The following is a 25,092-nucleotide window of genomic DNA, read 5'->3' as shown; positions in this document are numbered from 1 at the left end:
AATTTCATTAGGCATCCAGCTGAAGAAAAGAGGAGAGAAATTAATTAAGTCTAAAAATAAAATCAGAATTAAAACAGTATTATTAACAAATAAATCACCCAAAATGTGTTTAAGAACAACATGAGTAAATAACAAGTCAATGTAATTAAGGGAAAAATAGGTGATCACAAATCTACAAAATGAAAAATTGGAAAGAGCTACAGAAACCACAGATGAAAGGGTCTGAGGACAGTAAGAGACTATTTCATAAAACACCCTGCAAATACATCTGTAAAACAAAACAAAACAAGGCTAGGATTATGTACACAAAATCTACATTACCTGACCACAAAAGAGATATTTTAAAACTTAAATAAATAGGGGCCTGGCAAGATAGCTTACGAATCATTGCTGCTCTTCCAGAGGACCAGAACTCGGTTTCCAGAACCTGCATCAGGCTGCTCACCATCATCTGTATCTCCAACTCCAGGGGACCTGATGCCATCTTACAGCATCCAAGGGCAATGGAGCAGACATGTGCAGGCATGCACATGCACGCATATATGTGCAGAGAAATAAAAAATAAATTTAAATTTAGAAATTAGAAGAAGGCTGCGAGCCAGCCGCGAACCGCGGGTGGAGGGAGGCGAGCGGGTGCACCATGGGGAAAAAACCCGGGACCAGGGTCTTCAAGAAGTGGAGCCCTAACTGCAAGCTCACCGTGTACTTGGGCAAGTGCGACTTTGTAGATCACCTGGACAAAGTGGATCCCGTGGATGGTTTGGTACTTGTGGACCCTGACTACTTGAAGGACCGCGAAGTGTTTGTGACCCTCACCTGCGCCTTCCACTATGGCCGAGAAGACTTGGATGTACTGGGCCAGTCTTTCTACAAAGATCTGTTCATCGCTACATACCAAGCCTTCCCCCCTATACCAACTCACCCTGGCCCCCCACCCGGCTACAGGGCCGACGGCTGTCGAAGCTGGGCCAGCATGTCCATCCCTTTTTTTCACAATACCCTAGAATTTACCCTGGTCCATCACCCTGCAGCCAGGACCAGAGGACACAGGGAAGGCCTGCGTAGTCGACTTTGAGATCCGTGCCTTTTGTGCCAAATCACTGGAAGAAAAAAGCCACAAAAGGAACTCTGTGCAGCTCATCATCAGAAAGGTGCAGTTCGCTCCAGAGACGCCCGGCCCCCAGCCCTCAGCTGAAACCACACGCCACTTCCTCATGTCTGACAGGAGGTCCCTGCACCTAGAGGCTTCCCTGGACAAAGAGCTGTACTACCACAGAAAGCCACTCAATGTCAACATCCATGTCACCAACAACTCTGCCAAGACCGTCAAGAAAAATCAGAGTCTCTGTGAGACAGTATGCTGACATTTGCCTCTTCAGCACCACGCGGTACAAGTGCCCTGTGGCTCAGCTTGAGCAAGATGACCAGGTTCTCCCAGTTCCACATTCTGCAAGGTGTACACCAACACCCCTCTGCTCAGCGACAACCAGGAGAAGCGTGGCCTCGCCCTGGAGGGCAGCTCAAGCATGAAGACACCAACTTGGCTTCCAGCACCATAGTGAAGGAGGGAGCCAACAAGGAGGTGCTGGGAATCCTGGTGTCCTACAGAGTCAAGGTGAAGCTGGTGGTGTCTCGAGGCGGGGATGTCTCCGTGGAGCTGCCTTTTGTTCTCTTGCACCCCAAGCCCATGACCACATCACCCTTTCCAGACCCCAGTCAGCACCCTGGGAAACAGATGTCTCCGTGGATACCAACCTCATCAAATTTGATACCAACTATGCCACAGACGATGACATTGTGTTCGAGGATTTTGACCAGCTTTGGGTGAAGGGGATAAAGGATGACGACTGTGATGACCAATTCTGCTAGGAAAGGCAGTGGCAGAACCAAGGTCCCACTGTCACTTCGGGTGTGGGGTCCCAGCCTCTCCTCCTCCCCCATCCACCCAGGATTTGCACTGGACCCATGACTTGTTGAAAGTGGGTATTATGCCTTCAGCACTGCTGCCCTGGCCCTGCTCCCTAGGGTGGTAAGCTGTGTGCGCACCTGAAGCTTTGGGAAGGAAACACTTAAAATAAGGATTGATCGTAGAGAAAAGTGGTAGAAAGAACTCCCACATTCCACCTCGTACCAACCCGCCCCCCAAGTCACCACTTCTGCCTCCCAGTCCTTGAAAATGAGATTTTGCTGGGGGAGAGGGTGAGGCTGTTTCTTTGTTCCTCAGCACAGGGAAGAAATAAACCTTTGAATAGGCCTGAGTGTGAAAAAAAATTAGAACTTAGATTTTTTGCAAAAGAATTCAGGTTGTTGAAGAGTTTCAAAGCCATGCAAGTGTCATTAACAAATTCTACAAAGCCTTTAAAGAAACTCTCCCAGTGATGTAGAAGTTGAAAAAGAGAAGCTCATTCTCCAAGTGTGTTTTAGGTAGGCATGGTGTCAAGTTGCGCCAAGCCTGAAAACAGATAAAAAGTAAATCTCCTTCAGTGTTCATTTCTTCTCTGCTACTTAACAGATTTGTTATCCTAGGTAAGTGACAATGTCTCTTTCTCTATAGGTAAGGGACTTCTCTGCAAGTCAAAGACCATTGTGTGGAAAACAGAGAAGTCCTGAGTGAGTATGTACTGTTGACATGAGCACAGCCATGACCAGGACCCTAACGCCTCAGATCCATGGGAACAGCAAATCCATCCCTGAGTCAGGATGTGAAGAATGGCAAAGCCTTCCCCTGGTCCAATGGATATTACAATTGATTAGCCTTTACATAAAACCAGTGTAAGTAGAACCTGTCAACCGTAGCTTCCTTCTCCAGGATGACTGCAACTAGAGACTGCTCTCCTAAGAGACCCCCTCTTTGTTCAACTGTATACCATGAACACGCTTTCTCAATTCAGATGTATAAAATAAATATGTTTAGTTTCTGGACAGTTGCTGGTGGTATCCGTTGGAGCCCATGGCTCACATGATCCCAGCTTTTCTGTAAGTGTGTCTGTGTGTCTGTCCTTTCTTTATGAACTTGTTACCCAGTCAGATCAACCTCAAAATCATGCAGGCTATTACCACTAAAAGGTACCATAAAGGGCACGGCATGCACTATCGCCATCACTATCAGTAATGAGAAGTGACATGTTTATGAGTATATGTGACACTCCCAATTTAAAAAAAGATGCTTAGGACTAGGAGGCTTGGCTTAAGATAAAGCACTGTATTGCAAAACTATAAGAAATAAGCAAATAAAACTTGAGTTGCTATAATTTCATTTGTATAGATACAGACTGGTGAGGCCCGAAGTGATTTGAGTTAAATTTGCATATGCAAAAATATTCCCTTATATAATACACTATTTGCTGTCTCATTGCTCTAACCAAATACCAAGAATCAGCTTAATGAAGGAAGAGTCTATTTTGGCTGCTGTGGTGATATTTGTGCTGTTTGTGCTTTAACAAATAAATCTTGCTTGAAGATCAGAGTGGGGCGCTAGATAGACACACTAGTTAGCCATAGAGGCCAGGTAGTGGTGGCACACACCTTTAATCCCTAGCATTTGGCAGACAGAGGCAGATGAATCTCTGTGAGTTCAAGGCTACCCTGGGCTACAAAAGATTGAATCAGTCTAAAAGAGAAACAGAGCCAAGCAGTGGTGGCTCACACCTTTAATCCCAGCACTAGGGAGGTGGAGAGGGGAAGTGATACAATTGGGCAGAGAGAGGAGGCAGGAAGAGACAGGCGCTCAGGATCCAGTCTGAGGTTTCATAGAGACAGTGTTCAGTCTGAGGACTTATAGGGACAGGATATCCCATTTGGTCTGAGGATTTTGTAGAGGTAAGAATTAGTGGTTGGTTGCTCGGCTTCTCTGATCGTTTGGCTTTCACCCTCGAGTATCTGACTCTAGGTCTTTATTATTAAGATCAACTAGAAATAGCACCACAGTAGAATAAGTGCGGTAGAAAGAGCAGCTCTAGCCGTGGTGGAGGAGCATAAATTGGCTGGTCACACCTCGTCCTCCAAAAGCAAGCAGAGAGGGACAAAGGCTAGTGCCCATCCACTTTCTCTTCTTTCCAGCTTTACTGAACATAAAGCATAGGATGGTGCTGCCTGCACTCAGGGTGGGTCTTCCCTCTTCAGTTAATCCTCTTGGTAACAGCTTAACAGACACACCTAGAGGCATTTCGCCTAGGTGATTCCAAATCCAGCCAAGTTAACCAGAAGATTAACCCTCATACACTGAAGTTTTTGGCTTCGGAGACAGAACAGGACCACAAATGTGGAATCAGACAAGGCTAAGTACAGTGGAGTAGAAAAAGATTGGATTGTCTTGGTTACTTAGTGCTTCACCAAACCCGGCATCTCACGTCTCTGAATCTTTGTTTCTTCATGTGCGAAGTTAGATTGATCAAACTATGTACATGAGAGGGTACGGTGAGCACTCAGTGAGGATGCTTTTTATCCCTCCATTTTCTCCCAGTGTGTCACCTCACCCCTAGCCTCTCTTCCTCTCCTAGACACGTGGATCAATGGTTTGAATTCCCATGAACTTCTCTTCTGTGATGACTGTCACCAGGGCTTTGAAGAGCAATGACTGGGTCGTTGGTGTAACTTGCATTTCTCTGTCTAGACGTCTGGAAGCTGAGCACAGCAGGGAGAAATCACACAAGCTCTCAGCTAGGCACTGCTACCCAGCCATCATTGCGGCAGCGTCTCAGCTGACAACCAGTAACAACCCTCGGTCATTCCACCTGAGCTTCTGCAGACTGCTCCCACATTCTCCTAAGAAACCATCACCACTCTCTCAAGGACATTATTTCATCAGTGACCCCTCACATTCTCAGCAGATGATAAAATCTCTTTCCTTGCAGAGAATGGTTTTTAACTCCCAACCCAGGCTCTCCTTACGAACACATCTTTAGCCATCACTACCCTTAACTCACATCCTCCAGGTTCAGAAAGTGCTGGTTCTCGCTCTTGTTAAAAGCTGACTTACTTCCACTTTAGCACTTGAGTATCTGACCCCATCCTCTTGTTGTACCCAGACTCCTGATCCGTCTGTCAGAACCTCTCTTCGAAGACTGTTATATTTCTGGCCCCTTATCCTTAGCTAAAGAGATCCGAAAGTGCCTACCTTTCTGTTATTGCTCTTTGAACACTTGTCCCTTCTCTTTTCCTTTGGCATCCACTTTTACCTCTCTCATCTTCCCCACAGGCTAGCTCTGCTCCCTCACTTCCCTTTATGTCTCAAACCACAACAATCTGGCGTCTATTGCTACCAAACTTTGTGACAGATATTAAGTATCCAAGAGCCCCCTAACTGACATGCACGATAGACATGTCCCATCCTTTATCTTACCAAAATACTCAGTTCCTTCTATTTTTATTGGATTTGAAGACAAGAAAACAAAGAATAATAAAAAAGAAAGGTAGTGATTTTTTAAAGATTTGTTATATTTTTTTATAATTTTTGAAGATTTATTTGTTCTGTCTGTATGTCTGTTTACTACATGTGATCAAAGTGGTGTCAGATCCCTTGGAACTTGAGATACAGACTATTGTGAGTCGCTATGTAGGTGCTGAAAATCCAACCCTAGTTCTCTGGAAGATCGGCCTGTGCTCTTAATGCGGAGGCGCCTCTCCAAACCAATTTATTCCATTTTAAATTATGTGAATAAGTGTAATTTAGGGGAATTTGCATACAAGTACAGGTGCCTGAAGAGGCCAAAGTAAAGCATCAGATATCCTGAAGCTAGAGTTACAGGCTGTGATGAAACATCACATGAGTGATGGGAACTGAACTCGGGTTGTCTGCAGGAGCAGTCTGTATTCTCAACCTCTGAGCTATCTTTGCAACTCAAAGAAACTGTGACATATGAAACAAAAACCTCCTGAATCCAGTATTCAATAGGCATCACATCCATGTGATCCTTCCAGGAAGTTAGACATGCAAATAACAGAAGGCAGGAGGCTCGTTTTCACTATCAACCTGACTGGCTGTAAAGTCAACCAGAGATGTATCTAGAAAGGAATTTCTGGGAAGATTTAATTGAGGAAGACCCACTCTGAATGTGGGTGACACCACCTTCTCTGCTTCATAACTCCATTCACAAAGGTGACCAGCTACCTCATTTCCCAAGCCTGTACCTTTGTGCTTAAAAACTGAGCCAAAATAAATTTCTTCCCTCCAGTCACTTCTTTTGGGTGTTTTGTCATGGCAGTGAGAATAGTAGCTAACACAGAAGCCATTGTACTCTGTGAAATTGAAGCAACTATTGTTATCAATTCAAGGATAGATCCTTTCAGTGATTGAGTATTGAAACTACCAATTATCTCCTTGTTTGTGACAATAACCAAAACTAAATGATGGAAATAGTGCTGTGTAAAATTCTCTGTGTTCTTAATATTATCAAACTCCCCGGGATCTCTCCTGATATTTTTATTTAAGTAATGGAAGGCCAGAATGGGAAAATATTAAAAAATATGAAGTATTTGGCAGTAGCATTCTATGATGCCACCAACATTACATAATTTACTAAACATCCTATGAAACTATCTAAACACAAGGTTCTATAAAAAGAAGAACTATATGAAACTGGCAATAACCTCTAGAGCAATGTGGAAATACAAACTAATAACACAGCCAAGATTCTGTCCGCACTGTGTAAAAAATGAAAATCAATACATAGTTACATTCACTTGGGGCAAAGTTAATAACAGAAATGTAATTAAGGGAAAATATAATAAAAGGAATAGTTGTTTGCAAAAGTAAAACATAAATAAATAAGCCAAAAGTGTCTGGGACTGGAGAGATGGCTCAGCAGTTAAGAGTACTTGGTGCTGTTGCCAGAATCCACATCAGGCAGATTACAGCTACCTTTAACTCAGATTTGAACCAATGCCCTCTGGACTCTGAAGACACCCACGTACATGCAAATAAAAATAAAATAAATCTCTTTTTTTGTTGGTTTTTTTTTGAGACAGGGTTTCTTTGTGTACCTTTGGAGCTTGACCTGACACTCACTCTACAGACCAGGTTAGCCTCAAACTCACAGAGATTCTCCTGCTTCTGCCTCCCGAGTGCTAGGATTAAAGCATGCACCATCACCGCCCGGAAAAAGTAAAATAAATCTTTAAGAAATAAAAATTTCATTCTTAGGCAAGCCACTTAGATATCCATAAGAGGAAAAGTGGTGTCATGAACCGTCATACTGTGATATCCAGTGAAGAAAGCCACGGGAGTTCTTCGCAGTGTGAACAAAGGGCTTACCCAAAGAGATAAGGAAGACAGGTGCTTTGTAACTCTATTCTCAAAGGATAGTCAAACTTCTGAACAGGATTGACTGATACTGTCCAGACCATTTGTAATGTCATATGGATGTGGACCAGACAAACTGAATGCCAAGGTAACAAATGGACTATGGCATATACCAGAATTGTTACCGAAGGGGAAGACTCAGAATAGGATGTCACAGCTCCTGGGAATTTCCAACAGAAACCAGGAAAGTGAATGGCAAAAGTGAGTTCAGGGTTAATGCACAAGAAGATACTGAATGGGATGCCAGAAGAAAGGTGCTTGTGCAACATACCTTTGTGTCAGAGCCTAGCAGGATGCAAACGCTTACCTTTCACATCTAGAATACTGAAGACTATTCCCCCTCCCATACCTCCATTTTCTCCTCTCCTCCCCCCTTCATTTGTCTCCTTTGCTTCACTTCTACTACTTTCACTTATGTATACATGCATAATTTTATATTGCTATATAAAATCTAGGAGCCACAAATGAAAGAAAACATACCACATCTGTCTTTCTGAGAATGGCTTAATTTTCTTAATACAATTATCTCCAGGTACAACAATTTTCCTGCAAATGACATAATTTTACTCTTTCGTGGCTGAAAAGAACCATCATGTATATAAACCACATTTCCTTTCTCCATTCCTCTGCAGTTGGACACATAGGCTAGTCCCCTAACTTAGTGTTGTCAATAATGCTATGAATAAATATAGTTATGCATTATTGCTAGGAATCTAAACTAGTTCAGCCTCCACGGAAATCAGGATGTAAATTTCTCAAAGTTTCTATTCTCAGGGCTGGTGAGAAGCTCAGTGGGTAAAGTGTTGCCTGCATAAGCATGAGGACCTGAGTTCGGATCCCCAGCACCCATGTATGAAAGCTGGGTGTAGTGGTATGGACTTGGAAGGTCCTGGGTTCAGTAGCAAGTCAGTCTAGCAAATTGGTGGGTTCCAGGTTCCATGAAAGACTTTGTCTCCAAAAATAAGATGGAGATTAATAAAGGATGATATCTGATATTGAGCTCTGGGTTCCACAAGCATGCATACATCGGGGGGGGGGAGAGACAAAGTTCATATTTTCAAGGCCTGTGGATTAAAGTGCTGAGAACATCATAAATGACAGGTAGGAATTTGAGAGGAAAGAAACATACATCTACCCACCGGAGACTTGAAAGAGTCCCTGTGTTATAGGAAGAGGCAGAAGAGAAGGGATATGATTATGGGCCTTGATTGGTGAAGAAGTCCCTGATCCACAAATCTCTTCCTGCTACCACCAAGGATAGTTTCCTGATAAGTCCAGATCCATGGTGTCCCCCCGGCCTCAGAGGAAGGTCCCATCTCTGTGTTCCTGAAGGGTTAGAATGCAGCATGATCCACAAGCACTAGTCTCTCATATGAGAAAAAGTCAACATAGGGACTCACTGGAACATGGTATAACTCCCAGTCCCTTAAAGATAACCAAGTCCTTCCCCCACCTCCCTGTCAGAAGCCATCAACTGTGAAGAGCTACACGTCATCATCTTTCTCACAATTTTTAAGGCGTCTCTTCAATGACTTCCTGTTTCTTTTTGAGGGGGTGGATGTCACGGAAGCTCTCAATGTCTCCCGTGCTCAACCATGAGTCTGCAATCATTAATAGCACTGCAAAAGAAGATTCTTTGCAAGCAGCATCATGGATCATAGACATCCACATGGCCTCAGCAGCAGCATGGACCACAGACATAAACACAGTCTGCAGCAGTGCAGACCATGGATACCAATGTGGCCTCCAGGGGGGGTCATAAACCATAGAGGGTTTTAAAGGAGCCCCAATTCAGAAAATGAACTGTTCTCCATCTTGGACATCCTGCCATTGCTAGGAGACAGGGCGATGATGCTACTGGGCAGAGACTTCTCCAGCAGGAGGCTTGCTGCACACCACCCTGCCAGCCCTAAGCTCCCATGCAGCTCCTCTCCACTGTCTTTCTCACCTCTCCATGGCACATTTATTCATCAAAGTGGCATTGCAAACTGTAATGTGTCACACAGTACATTTTTTTTTTGCCCAAACAGCTTTACATACAAATACTTATGCAATGAGTCATTGGTGTGGTTCAATGTCTCTAATTTCTGAAGCACCACAAATACTGGACTATCTCTGAGACTCATCTTGGATATCCCATTGTTGCTCAGAGTCAGGCTGATCTTATGCCTGGGCAGGACTTCCGGAGGCAGGATCTATGAGAGCTCCAGGCCTCTGCTCACCTCTCTGACCCTTAAAATCTTCCTATGAGACCTGCCTTTTTTTAGTTGTTCTAGAAATAGGTCTCTGCAGAATCCTCCTCTGCTACCACATCTCCCCTCAGAGCCTCTGTGGGTCTCTCAAGCTCCTCAGAGCTGCTCCATGGACCCAAAGGTGCTGGTGGCTGCCACCATCTTGAACTGATCTCTTGAAGAGACATTTTCAACTGACCAAGCTGAGATTTCCAATACTCCGGCAAAAAAAAAAAAAAAATGAACCAGGGGATGGGAGAGAAAAACAAAAACAGATTCCTCCAGACAATGAGCAGCTATTTTAGGTCAAATTAAATTAACAGCTTGGTGAGGAAATTGGAGATGAAGACTAAAAATACAGGCATCTATCTCAATGCTCTGTCTTCATAGCTCTTCATAATCTTCCCTAAAGGAATCAAGACTGAAAAGGAGACACAAGTGTATTATTGCATACTGCATTGGGGCTAATTCTGCTGAGACTCGAGAGCTGTCAAAAATGCAGTAGAAAACAGTAGATGCTACTTAAGTCTTTCCAGGGAGAGTGTGTGCCTTTGTGCCATTTGAAGACACTTGTCTTCACAGAGTCATTTTATATTAATCACCATCCATGGTGCTGACCTTTTTTTTTTTTTTGCAGTATATGCTCCTCTCAAGCAAGATCTTCACCAATACTTAGTCCAGAACCCTAACCTAGGGAATGATGCTGCCCACAGTTAAGGTGGGTCTTCCCACCTCAACTGATCTAATCTAGCTAATACTTCAAAGGCAAGCCCAGAGGTTTGTCTCCTAGGTGATTCTCCATCTTGTTATGTCAGCAATCAATATAAGCCCTCATGGCCTTAAAGTATGCATAAGAAGCCCATTCACCGTGAGCTTTTTGTGTACACCGAGGGCCCAAGCAAACAGGTACACAAGAGAGAAGTCAGGTGAGAGACATCTCTAAAACATCCCTCTCTTCTGCGCGTGGCATTCATACTGAATCCACCTCAAATATTACTCACATTAGCTTCTGAACCTGTGTGTACTATCTTTACTTTCTTTGTGAATTTTGTAATTCAATGAAATATCACATAAAGTCATAGAGTTAGCACAAATACTGTGTTATGAAAACTTGACTCCCTTCAGAAAGATGCAGTAGATACCAGTTGCTTCTTTTTAAGAATTTCTATTGAATTAGACATAGGTGGAAGAACGACAGAAAGAGTGGGAGTACCAAAACAATCTCAGTGGGTACCTGATTAAGATCGCCTCCCTGGAGTCTCCCTTTTCACTTGTGAAAATCCTACACATAAAAGACACCCACACCCATGCATACACAATGGAAATCACCAGGCTCTATATCGTGGCTAGATTATTCAGCTATGGCTTTTACCATAAAAGTTTACTCACCCACTGTAAATATGAAATTATTTTCTTATGGGGTAGCTATCACAAAGTCTTCTTTGGCAGCCCCCTCAGGAATACATTTGGATAGCAAAATTTTGCAAACACATTTAATCATAAAAGCATCACATCCCATGTTTTAAAGATAGTCTGGATATAGCATCGATCCTTTGCTTATTCAAAACGCTCCTTATTCACACATGGCTCAAATATTACCTTGTGTTTCTATTTGTATAAATACATCTGGCGTGAGGATAAATGAAAGGGACAAGAAAAGGCACCTCGGCCTCTTTACCCAGGAACATGAGCCTCTCATGTTGGTTGATTGTAATTACACATGTATATGAACATGAGTATATAGGTGAGGGTCTTAATAGACCTTGCATAATAAACTCTCAATCCTCAACAATTCCTTTGGGAATAACCAAAAAAATCCATCTGCCATCCTGTATGGAGCATCCTGATGCTCATTCCCTCACCTGGGTTTCAACGCGGTTTGGGGATGGGGGTGGAAAGTTGAACATCTAACCCTGAAATATGATCAACCTCTTTCCTGAAAATATCACCCAATTGTTCAGAACATCTGTTCTCCGATAAGGAAAAAAGATATTACCTTTTCCTTTGTTCTGTTTTCTGTGTTTATAATAGAAGATTCAACAGTGGGTAATTATAAAGAAAATAAACAGATTTAGTTTATGTTTCCCAAGGCTGGAAATCCAAAGTCTGGCTGCACATCTAGTCAGATCTTTTCCTGTGTCATAATATGATAGAAGAATAAAAGTATATATGGGCAAATGCAGAAAACATTAATATGTCCATACAATAACAATTTTATATGCCTGTCTATCTACCACATACATGCCGTACCTTGGAGGTCAGAAGAGTGTGTTGGATTCCCCTGAGACTGTGTTAACAGATGGTTGTGTGCTACCATGTAGGCACTGGGAATCAAACCTGGGTCCTCTGGAAGAGCAGTTGGTGAAAACGAAGGTAAACATGTCCCTCCGATAACAATCAACTCTCAGAAAAAGGCTCTTATTCTCACAAGAAAGGTATTGACCATTCTAAACAACCTAGTCACCTCTTGGAGGCCCCAACACCCAACATCACAGCAATAGCAATCAGATTGCATTCCAGAGAGGATCAGTCCTGTTCGAACCAGAGCGCTCTGCACCTGATTTCCACATTAGTGTCCTTCTTCCTTCCAGTGCGAAATCCAAGTGCTCTGTCTGTCCCAGTGGTTCCACACTCTTAGTGAGTCCAGTATCAGCTAAACTCTAAAGTGGACCTTCAAGATCAAAACAGTTACCTATGTCCAAAACAGAACCATGGCATAGATAGAGTAGACAGTCCCATTCAGAAATGGAGCGATAGGTCTGATGGAAGGGATTCTGAGCAAGCCACAAAGCCAGGAGAGAGAGAAGAGAGGAAGGGAGGGAAGGAAGGAAGGAGAGAGGGAAGAAGGGAGAGGAAGGGAGAGAGAGGAAGAAGGATGGAGGGAGATAGAAGGAGAGAGAAGGGAGAAAGGGGAGGAAGAGAAAGAGGGAGGGAGGGAGGGAGGGAGGGAGGGAGGGAGGGAGGGAGGAAAAGAGGGAGGGAGGGAGTGAAGGAGGGAGGGAGGGAGGGAGGGAGGGAGTGAGTGAAGGAGGGAGGGAGGGAGGGAGGGAGGGAGGGAGGGAGGGAGGGAGGGAGGGAAGGAAGGAGGGAGGGAGGGAAGGAAGGAGGGAGGGAGGAAGGGTAGAGTGAGGGCTTAATGGTCCTTCATTCAGAGGATAAGTTTATTAATGCCATAGTATGCAGTAGGGTGGCGTCTGCTGAAATAAGAAGGTTCAATCCTTTCAGACAAAGAAGAAAAAAGAAGCAGGCTTAATTTAATATGTGACCTGTACTTTGTGGCCCAGGTAAGGGAACTGGGCATATGTGACTTAAGTTATGCGATAGAAGCCTCTCTTTGTCTATACAGGAGAATGGGCTTGGCTAATGTATGACCTATGCCAAGTGGCAGTGGTAAGGATAGGGGACAAGGATTCTTTCTTTGCTTGCAACCCTGTCAGCTTAGGGTCTGAGGACCTGAATTCTGGAACAAAGGGAGAAGGTAATCTTTGAGCCCATAGGCTCTTCTTCAGCACACTGCACAGTTCCCGTCTGGCTTCGCTAACTCCATTCAGGCTTCAGCTATCTGATAAAAGATGCGCGTGGCTGTGCCTGCCTCTTTCCTGAAAGGACTTCCCATGCTGCCAGTAGCTCTGCAGTTCAGGGGTCCTGAAAATAGGCCTGTCCCAGCAAGCAGAAAGTTTTTGCCTGAGATACCAGGTTCTCTGCTATAGTCTTTGAAATCTAGGTAGAAGAAACTACACTTCCACAGGTCCTGACCTCTGTGTGCCGGCAGAGTTGGCACTGTGTGCACACCACTAGAATGTATGGCTCACACCCTCCAGAGCTACAGCACAGGGATGCATCTGGGACTGCTGGACAAGTGATGGAGCATCCAGGAAGCACTCTGCCAAGGTGCAGAGAGCAAAGACTGGAGGCATCCCTGAGAAACAAGCCTTTTCCATCCTCAAGGCCTGAAAATTCTGAGCCCGTGATAAAAGAGACAGCCTCAAGGATTTCTGAAATCCCTTAAGGGTCTTTCCCCCATTATCCTGAGGAATAGTACCTGGCTCCCTTCTGTTCGAGCTAATCATTTTAGAAACAGTTGCTTGGCAGAACTCTTGAACACATTTCCATTCTTGACGTGACCAGGCTGGTCATTTCCCAAATTTTTACACTCTGCTTCCCTTTTAATTAAACCCTGCCTTTAGGTCATCCCTTTTCTATCTTAGCTTAGTATAGGCAGTTAAAAGCAGCCACTCTGCTTTGTGGATGCTCGGCTATTTAGATATTTCTTTCATCAGAGAGACTACTTCATTACTCTTAAATCCAGCCTTCCACAAAGCCCTAAGGCATAGATCGGATGCAACCAAATCCCATGACACTGTGTAACAAGTTTCCAATAAGATGCTTCTCATTTCCATTTGACACCGATATCAGCATAGGCTTTATTCTCCTTGTTTCGAGGCAAGCACTCTAAACAATCCCAATATCAAGCTTCTTTCTTTTCTTTATTTCATTTTGAGGCAGGGTCACACGTAGCTCCAAACTGGCCTTGAATGCATTATGTAACCAAAGAGGATCTTGAAATCCTGATCCTCCTGCCTCCATGTCCCAAGATTTAGCATTATCCATGTGTACCACCGTGACTAGTGTACATAGTGCTGGAGATCAAACTCGTGGCCTTGGACATGCTAGGCAAGCACACTACTAAACCATAGCTTTGGCTTCTTGTCCATATTTTTATCAACATTCTGCTCAACACAACTCCTGCCTCAACTAGTCTTCTGAGATTTTGTCAGAATCACCAATGACATTTGACGATGCAACTCCATGCTTTATCGAGAATTTTCTTCCAATATATCCCCATTGTTACCTGCTACCCAATTCCAAAGACACTTCTGTTAAAATAGAGGCTTGCATCCTTAGGCTGGATCCTATAGCCGTAAGCAGGCCATACCTGTCTCTAGGACAGAGTTGAGCAGTCTGAGCTGTGACTTAAGTGCTCTCAATCTTTGTAACCAGGCTCTGTCATGCTCTTTGTCAATTATTCTGCACTAAGCCAAATCACCTACTGTGAAACTTCTCGTCACCCCTAAAAGCTTATAAAATCAGCTCTTTCCTCTCTTCTGGGATTTGCTGAGAGAGATGGTCTGAAGGCTTTTCTCTGAAAAGGCTCATCTGTGTTCCCCCTCTTCCCCTTCATGTCAACTCCTTTCTCTCTGTCTTCCCCCATGTGCCTCTCAAAAAAGGTCATCTCCAAGCTCTCAAAGGAAGCCACACCATGTTTAGATCACCACATACTGTACGGTTTGTATCTAATGTTCTTCCTCCCACCTCAAGTGTCAACCTTGGCCTAGTAAACCTCACTGAAGAGAATGTATATGTTACCTTCCTTTCCAAATTAACCACTGCTGCTCAACTCCACATTTTCAGTAAGTGCTACAGAAACACATTGCTACTTGATACCAATGTTCTGCCTTAGTCTACTTCATATTACCCTAACAGAATATCTGAGACTGGGCAATTTATAAAGGGGGGGGAATTATTTTAACTATAGTTCAAAAACGCTAGAAGTCTGAAATCAGTTGGCGACTTTGGATAAGGGCCCTGTGTTGTATCATAAGACAGTGGGGAAGTAGAGGAAGAGGGGGGCACACACAGAAGAGAGAAAACGTTAGAATCTTCCCTCTGTAGCACAGTCCACTTTGGAAAGAACACGCTCACTTCTGCAAGAAAGGCATTATTCACTCTTAATGACCTAATCATTTATTAAAGGCTCCACTTTTTGATACAGCCATGACGGTAAACAAATTTCAACATGAGTTTTGGGAGAACAAATTACAGTGAAAACAAAGCACCTCTTTTTATGGACACTGCTCTTCCCAAAAAGGTTTAGTCTTCCTCTTGCATAAGGTAAGACAAAGAGAAAAGTGAACAAAACCTAGTTCTTCCTGATTGAGCCGGAGAGTTCTGTGTCAACCTGACACAAACTAAAATTATCTGAGAGGAAAGAACCTCAGCCGAGAAAATGCCTCCATAAGATCCTGCTATAGGCATATTCTTAATTAGTGACTGATGGGGGAAGGCCCAGCCCACTGTGCATGGAGTCATCCCTGGGATGGTGGTCCTGGGTTCTATAAGAAAGCAGGTTGAGCAAGCCAGTAAGCAGCATCTCTCCATGGCCTCTACATCAGCGCCTGACTCTACGTTCCTTCCCTGCCTGAGTTCCTGTCCTGACTTCCTTCAACGATGAACAGTGATATGGATATATAAGCCAAATAAATCCCTTCTTCCCCAAGTTGCTTTTGGTCACAGTGTTTCATCACAGCAATAGTGACCCTAACAAGGATACTGACTCTTTGCCACAGTCATGGAAGCAGATAGATGACTCTAGTAATGGCTACTTTTATAAATTGAAGGTGTATTCTATTAAGTCTCTTTTGTTCACAGCTATGAGACTTGGGTTCTCAAGACATTAATAGAAAAGACAAGAAAATAAGCAAAACAAAGGAAATGCTTAACAGCTAACGTCATCCCTTTACATGAGTAAGACAACTTGAACTCCAGTAATGTGTACATAGAAGGAGGCTGGCACCTACAACGTGATTAGGTGAGCTTCATGGTCATGATATCATAGTTTATAAACTCCTCCTGCACTATACAATTTCTCCTTAAATATCCTCTACCTTATTTGTTTTAAGTGCTTTGGCATCTACATTGTCCAGGGTCTAAGACAAATAAAAGGTCCTGTTTTTTCTTCATGAAGTTCTGGGCTTCTAACTGAGCTTGCTACTGTCATCTGCTCAAAAACAGTTAGATTTTTTGCCTCGAGCTAGTTATTTCATTGTTTAACTACTCATTCTCTAAATCACTCACTCCAAAAACTTCTTTAAAGAATAGAAGGTTGTAATATGATAGGGCATCTCTTGGGTATATTCCCAAGAGTGGTATTGCTGGGTCCTGGGGTAGGTTGATTCCGAATTTCCTGAGAAACCGCCACACTGATTTCCAAAGTGGTTGCACACCAGCAATGGATGAGTGTACCCCTTTCTCCACACCCTCTCCAGCAAAGGCTATCATTGGTGTTTTTGATTTTAGCCATTCTGACAGGTGTAAGATGATATCTCAAAGTTGTTTTGATTTGCATTTCCCTGATCGCTAAGGAGGTTGAGCATGACCTTAAGTATCTTTCGGCCATTTGAACTTCTTCTGTTGAGAATTCTCTGTTAAGTTCAGTGCCCTATTTTTTTAATTGGGTTAATTAGCATTTTAAAGTCTAGTTTCTTGAGTTGTTTATATATTTTGGAGATCAGACCTTTGTCTGTTGCGGGGTTGGTGAAGATCTTCTCCCAGTCAGTAGGTTGCCTTTTTGTCTTAGTGACAGTGTCCTTTGCTTTACAGAAGCTTCTCAGTTTCAGTAGGTTCCATTTATTCAATGAGGCCCTTAATGTCTGTGCTGCTGGGGTTATACATAGGAAGCGATCTTCTGTGCCCATATGTTGTAGGGTACTTCCCACTTTCTCTTCTATCAGGTTCAGTGTGTTCAGATTGATATTGAGGTCTTTGATCCATTTGCACTTGAGTTTTGTGCATGGTGATAGATATGAGTCTATTTTCATTCTTCTACAGGTTGACATCCAGTTATGCCAGCACCATTTGTTGAAGATGCTTTCTTTCTTCCATTGTATACTATGTTCATAGCAGCATTATTTGTAATAGCCAGAACCTGGAAACAACCTAGATGTCCTTCAATGGAAGAATGGATGAAGAAAGTGTGGAATATATATACATTAGAGTACTACTCAGTGGTAAAAAACAATGACATCTTGAATTTTGCATGCAAATGGATGGAAATAGAAAACACTATCCTGAGTGAGGTAACCCAGACCCAAAAAGATGAACATGGGATGTACTCACTCATAATTGGTTTCTAGCCATAAATAAAGTACATTGAGTCTATAATTTGTGTTCCTAAAGAACCTAAATAAGGAGGTGAACCCAAAGAAAAACATATAGTTATCCTCCTGGATATGGGAAGTAGACAAGATTGCCGGGAAAAAACTGGGATCTTGGGGTTGGAGTGGGATGGGGGTAAGGGGAGATGGGGAGAGAAAAGTGAGAAGGACAGGATGGGGGGAACTTGGGGAAATGGGATGGTTGGGATAAAGGAAGGGTGGATATAGGAGCAGGGAAGTATATATCTTAATTAAGGGAGCCATCTTAGGGTTGGCAAGAGAATTAAACCTAGAGGAGCTCCCAGGTGACCAGGGCGTTGTCCCCAGTTAGTTCCTTGGGCAGCTGAGGATAGGGAACCTGAAATGGCCCTATCCTATAGCTATACTGATGAATATCTTGCATATTACCTTAGAACCTTCATTTGGCAATGGATGGAGATAGAGACAGAGACCCACATTGGAGCACCGGAATGAGCTCCCAAAGACCCAATAAGGAGCAGAAGGAGGGAGAACATGAGCAAGGACGTCAGGACCTTTAGGGGTGCACCCACCTACTGAGACAGTGGGGCTGATCTATTGGGAGCTCACCAAGGCCAGCTGGACTCAGACTGAAAAAGCATGGGATAAATCCAGACTCTCTGAACATGGCGGACAATGAGGGCTGATGAGAAGCCAAGGACAATGGCACTGGATTTTGATCCTACTTTATGTTTCTGGCTTTGTGAGAGCCTAGCCAGTTTGGATGCTCACCTTCCTAGACCTGAATGGAGGGGGGAGGGCCTTGGACCTTCCACAGGGCAGGGAACCCTGACTGCTCTTCGGACTGGAGAAGGAGGGGGAGAGGAGTGGGGGGAGGGGGAGGAGTGGGAGGGGGGGAGGAAATGGGATGCTGGGAGGAGGTGGAATTTTTTTTATCAATAAAAAATAAATATATATATATTTATCGTATAAAAAAAGAATAGAAGGTTGTAGAACAGAAACTATATGGGACATGTCAATGTTGCTCCTTTTCAGAGTGTTCTAAACTGAGGCCTTCAGTTAATGTTGTGCCATGATGAATGAAGTGGATTCCTTTCAATACCAAGACCTTAGCAGGTACACATACAGCTTGCCAGTTGATGTCGCATTTCTGCATCGTTACTAATTGTTTTATTATCTCCTATCTATTACTTGCAATTACACCCAAAGGTATGTAAAAGTTAAGTTTCTTTTTTTTTAATTTATTTATTTATTAAGGATTTCTGCCTCCTCCCATTTCCCTCCCCCTCCCCCGATCAAGTCACCCTCCCTCATCTGCTCAAAGAGCAATCAGGGTTCCCTGACCTGTGGGAAGCCCAAGGACCAACAAGTTAAGTTTCAAGTTTACTTTTGGGTTATGGCTTGTTGCCTTCAAGCCCACTGGTATTAAAGCAACCTAATGAAATTTCTCTGAGGAAAAAACATCCTTTGATAAGTGATTCAACTGAGGATTTTTTTTTCTTTCACTAATCATGTTTTGGCCTATTTTCACACACACACACAAAAAAACACTTGCCTAAGGGCTCCGTGGTTAAGAACATTTGCTGCTCTTGCAAAGGATCCAAGTTCAGTTCTCAGTGCAAATGTTTAGGGCCCATAACAACCTGTAACTCCAATGATAAGGACTCTATCACCCTCCTCTAGCCTCTTGGAGGCAACTGTACTCATATGTACATATACAGAAATAAAAATAAAATTATGTATACATATATATATATATATATATATATATATATATATATATATCATTTGCCTAAATATTTCATGACTCCCTTTATGCATGTTGACCTGTTAATGAGTACTCATGTAACAATGTAAATAGTAACAATGACTAAAACAAGGACTGCAGCTGATTGGATAATTGCAGCCTGTAGTAATAAGGGCGGCGGCAGGGCTGTGTCCCCAGCACCCCAGCCGCCTGCTAGCTTATGCCCCGAAATAATTACACGGACACTGTATTCATTTAATCCCTGCTTGGCCCATTTCTATCTAGCCTCTTCTAGGCTAATTCTCACACCTGGACTAGCCCATTTCTAATCATCTGTGTAGCGCCCCTAGGTGCGCTTACCGGGAAGATTCTAGCCTATGTCCATCCTGGGTCGGAGCTTCATCGCATGCGTCTGCCTGGGAGCTGAGAGCATGGTGTCTCTCTGAGGCGTCTGCTCCCGAGAGGAGAGCTGTCGAGTTTGAGCTCACTTCCTCTTCCTCTCAGCGTTCTGTTCTGTTTACTCCTCCCACCTATCTTCTAACCAATGAGGGCCAAGCAGTTTCTTTTTATTTAACCAATGACCTTCCTCCATCAGCAGCCTCTCTCAAATCTGTACCCGTCATAGTCAACCTTGTGTCTCTTCTGATAAACTGCAGCAACTCTGCCTCCCATTGTTCCTGACAACTGCAAAGTCACATTGCACACTCCAATGTGCTTTTGAAATCCAAATTTTAATTTTTAAAGTGACTCTCAATGCAATCATGTAGGTTTATTTCTTTTTAATTGGCATATTGTTCAGCTTCATAAAGCCATTTCATTCAAGTATATCAAGTACTTTGACCATATTCATCCCTATCGCTTCTTCTTTCTCCTCCTCCAGTCTACCATTAGTCCTTTTCCTCCTACAGTCTCAGTTCAGCCCTCATGAAAAGGTATATATCACATACATATACATGTTTTGTGTTTTGTGCATATGTTTTCACTCAGTTATGTTTTCTTTCCTTTGGGTGACAAATGTGGTGATTTGTCTTTCTGGGTCTTCTGTTAATATGCTTATTTTTTCAACAAAAAATGTAGTTTTATTTTTGTTTATGACAAAATAAAATCTCACTCTGTACATATGTTACATTTTCATTATCCATTCTTCTGTTGATGGACACATAGGCTAAATGTATAACTTGGCCCTTGTGAAGATTGCTGTAATGAATTGTACAGTATCTCTGTAATGTGCTGACTGAAAATCCCTTGAGTATAGTGGTATGGCTGGGTTATATGGCAGTTGTGATTTTAGTTTTGAGGAACCTCCACACAGATGTCCATAATGGCTGTATCAGTTTACATTTGCACCATATGTGTGTATGGATATATGTGTATGTGGGTTCCTTCTTCCAGAAATCCCTGCCAGCATTTGCTGTTGGTTGTTTTCATAATGATAAGCATTCTGACTGGGGTAAGGTAGAGCTGTATGCATTTTTCATTTCAGGAGTTTCACTTACAAAGGCTTTGATAAAATTCTAAAGATCAATGTGCCTCTCTGTACTAGTTAATGCTTCTTCAAATGTCATCCATAAGCACTTGCATCAGATGCCTCAGATGCTTCTGTATCATCTCAGCCCCAGAACAGGAGTTTGAGAGGATGACAATCTGAGACTCTGCTGAAATGATCCTTATGGATACCAATTCTAAAATGTCAGGAAAAATCATCGTGCACTCGGTTTTCTGCTTCTATAACAGCATAAAGCTGAGTAACATGGCGAGGGGGTAGTTCAAGACAGGCTTTCTCTGTGTGACAGCCCTAGCTATCCTGGAACTAGCTCTTTTAGACCAGGCTGGCCTCGAACTCACAGAGACCCGCCTGCCTCTGTCTCTCGAGTGCTGGGATTGAAGGTGTGCTCCATCATTGCCTGACTAAAGCTGAGTAACTTCAAGAACAGAATATATTTTCTCAGAACTCTAAAGTCTGGAAAGTTTAAGACCATAGTGTTTGATAAAGGCCTTCCTACTATTCACTACATGGGGAAAAGCAAAAGGTTAGGGAAGAACTAACCCACCTCCAAAAGCCTGGTAGGTTGTTGCTGCTGTTCATATGTTTATTTTTCTTTAACCAGAATTAATCCTTTTGTGAAAGAAAAGCCTAAAATATTGAAACACTTTCCAAAGACCCTACATGTCAACATTGTCACATTGGGGATCGAGTTTCTAACATATGCAAACTATAGCACTAGCCAGAAGTCATTCTAAAACAATGAAGAATACCTAGGCAGTCATGAATAAAGAGATTTCTCTAAGACGGTGTGCAGAATACATATTTTGTTCTCTGGATGACAGTTAGCAGCACTGAACTGGATTGATTAGGTTAAATTTTCATTAGACAAATGATTTCTTGTCCATTTTTTAATAGGAGAACTAGTTTGTGTTCCATCCTAATACCATTGTGCTTATTTGGAGGATACATGACAAATAATCAGTAAAACGTTTTGAAGTGAATAAAACTATTTTATAATCCATTGCATTTTCATAAATTTTAAACTCTTCCATGCACTTATGGGGGCAAGACAAGTATCAGAAATACAACTTTTTAGGTTTGTGTCAGACCTGCATTTCAAGACATTCAACCTCTCAGTTTCTCCAAAAAGTTGTCATAATTCTATGTTAAATGTAGTGGCATTTCATGTGTATTTTAATACATAAAGCTTGCCTGAGGATCAGAAAAGTAAAACAGCCGCGCTGACCAGCCTTACAGACCAGGCAGTAGTGACACACACCTTTAATCCCAGTAGCCACACTAGTTTGCCATAGAAACCAGGTGGTAGTGGTGCATGCCTTTAATCCCATCACTAGAGAGGAATATAAGACGGGAGGGGACCACTCTCACACCGTCTCATTCTGAGATTCCTGGAGGCAGGATCACCATTTCAGACTAAGGTAGAGGTAAGAGCCAGTGGCTGGCTGCTTTGCTTTTGTGGTCTTTAGGTTGAACCCCAATATCTGTTTCTGGGTTTTTATTAATCATGCTTCAGCTAAAAGTATAAGTCTGCTTCCAAAATTTAACAAATTCATTATGACTATGAAAAAATGAAAGCCTGTTTAATGAGACAAATAGAAAGAATGTAATTTTGTCTTAAAGGTGATAGGATTAAAGGAAAAGATGCTGGGGGCTGGCAAGATGGCTCGCCAGTTAAGAGCACTTGCAGCTCTGGCAGAGGACCCAGGTTGGATTCCTAGCATCCACATGACAATGGCATACCACTGTCTCTAACCCCAGTTCCAGAAGACCCAACATTCTTCCAACCTCCACAGGTGCAAGACACACACATTGTGCTCAGGCACCCATGCTGGGAAAACACCCATTTGCATAAGGTAAAATAAATAAATATTCATGTCCAAACTGAGTTAGTAAGGGGGAAAGGGACCTAATCTGCAAGCAGGAATATTTCAGAACTACTTGGTCTTCTAAAACCAATCAATGCTGAAAGTTATTTGGAAATTTATGAGAAAATTGAAGACAAAAAAATAGAGGTGAGAATAAGAATCAGATCTGCCACCAGTCCTGGTAGAGCAGTCTGAAAGTGTAATAAAATTAACGCCATGTGAACAATAAGTTTTCCGTTAGTTCCTAGTTATTTGTATGAAGAGATGTGGCAACTGGTACTTTCAGGGCCTGAACCTATCCACGTGACTTTGTGGCTCCTTTTCTAGTAACCTTTGACCATCTCTCCCAGATGTAGAAAGAACCTAGATAAACTAAGAGATCTGGCTCATTGGTTCTCATTAAATAAGATATCGCCAGAGTTTGAACATGAAATGGGTCAATTTTGCCTCAACAACTCAAGTCAGCAGCCATCTAGCGAAGGCAATCCAGAGAGAAAATACTCCGCTTTGGCTTTTTACGGGCTTTCTAGTTCTTGATCTATGGTCCTTACATTTTTTTTTCTGATCCAGAGAAAGATGGTGAATTTTGTGAGGGTTGGATTTTGCAACATTTTCCCTCCATCAGCCATCAGTCTTCTGTTTTTCAATATCATAGCATCTCCTTCCTTGGAAATCTTAGTTCTTTCTCTTATACTCCATCAAATGATGCAGAAAACTAAAGCACAAAGCCTGGGGAGATGGGCCAGCTTCTGCTCAAGCATGAGGATTTGAGTTCGGTTCACTGGCACCCATAGAAAAGCTGCCCATAGCCTCAGTGTGCCTGTAAGCCCAGTCAGTCCTGGGGGCAAAATACAAGCAGATCCTGGGTTTTCACTAAGTAGACAATCTAGCCAACATGGTGAACTCCAGGGTGAGTGACACCTGATCAAAGAGTAAAGTGGGGGACAACTGAGGACAACATCTGGCATCAACCTCTGACCTCCAAGTGTTCTCCTACAGGAGAGCACACCAGCACACACACTTTGACAGACACACATATACCACACACAGAGAAAGATAGATAAGGTAGAAATATGTATTGAAACACCACAAAGAAAGCCATTACTTTATATGCTAACCTAAAGGGTTAATAAAAAAGAAGATAAGAAATAGCAGAAAAGGAGAGATCTGTCTTTTTTAACTTTTACTTAAGGATGTATGCGAGAATACACGTAGTCCCTTGGACGCCAGAAGAGAGTATTGGAGCCCCTGTAGCTAGAGTTACAGGCAATTGTGAGCCACTGGGTGTGGATGCTTGGAAACAAACTCCAATCCTTCGCAAGAGCAGCTAGTATTCTAACTGCCCTTTAGGCTCCAAACAGGAGATATTAACATAACCACTGGTACTTGACCTCATTTTATAACAATGAAGGACATAGTTTATTAATGTGCCTTAGGAGGTGGAAAAGATGGCTCAGTGGTTAAGAACACTGGCTTCTCATCCAAAGGATGCAGGTTAAATTCCCAGCACCCATATCAAGTAGTTCCTTACCACCTGGAACTCGAGCTCCAGGGGATCTGATGCCTTCTTTTGGCCTTTCGTGAATCCTGACATTTTCCCCACATGTACCAGAAGAGTATCTCAAACTCAGTATGTACAAAGTGGAGACACTGGCTTTCTACCCCAATTCTCCTCTCTTCAAGTGATCCAGGCTAATGGTCCCACCATCTACTCAGGTGCTCAAACACAAACATTCAACCTATGTTCAACTTTTGCCATTGGTTCTAGCTCTAAATACGTCTCAAGTTTGTCTCCTTGATCATAACTTACACCATGCCACACAGACTTCTGCAGTAGTTTCCTGATTGGTCTGCTCTTCTTTCTCTCTGTCTGCCTTCCAATGCCATGTTCAGAAAGAGCAAATACTCAAATGCAAGTGGTGTCAACCACCTCCCTAGATCCCTTCCTAGTAACTCTGCTGTGCATTTAGAAAAAGTCCGGTTGCTTTTCCTAAAATAGCCTCCTCAGTTTTACTCTCATGTCTCCTTCCATAATTGTTCTTCCTACAAACAAATACCAACCACTTTGGCCCCTTATTGCATATCCATATCTCTTTCAAGACTTCTCGTTGACTGGTCTCTCTTACTAGAATGCTTTTTCCAAACCCCTTAGCACTAACATTACCACCAAGTCACTCTGACGTTCATGTTACTACAGAGGCTGCTGCCATACATGGTAGTTACTATTCTTGATACACTTACTGTATTTTCTGTGCAGCTATCAAAAGACACAGTTGTCATTTTCTTCCCAGATCCTTTGTAGAATGTGAGCACCTGAAAGGTGTATACTGCCTAAATCATTGAAGCATGAGCCACCCCATGAGCCAAACTGTACCATAGAAGCATTTCAAGAAAGAATTCATTCATAGTGAATGTGTTTTGCATGGTCTACTATAGCCAATATCCCTGTCATCATTTCTGGCATAAATTTGGCATTCAAAGAAGATTGTTTTCAATAAAGAAATGATAAAGTGGTTGGGAAAACAAAAA

The 25,092-nt window shown here is 42.7% G+C and overlaps 1 pseudogene; it reads left to right on the top strand.

Annotated features, from left to right (window-relative positions):
• The first annotated feature begins 626 nt into the window (after positions 1-626).
• On the top strand, positions 627-1,869 carry LOC142840726 (beta-arrestin-2 pseudogene; annotated as a pseudogene).
• The last annotated feature ends 23,223 nt before the right edge of the window (positions 1,870-25,092 follow it).

Source organism: Microtus pennsylvanicus, chromosome X (genome assembly GCF_037038515.1).
Source record: "Microtus pennsylvanicus isolate mMicPen1 chromosome X, mMicPen1.hap1, whole genome shotgun sequence".
NCBI classification, from domain to species: Eukaryota; Metazoa; Chordata; class Mammalia; order Rodentia; family Cricetidae; genus Microtus; species Microtus pennsylvanicus.
The sequence above is the reverse complement of the archived record's forward strand: the minus strand, read 5'-3'. Positions and strand labels throughout refer to the sequence as shown.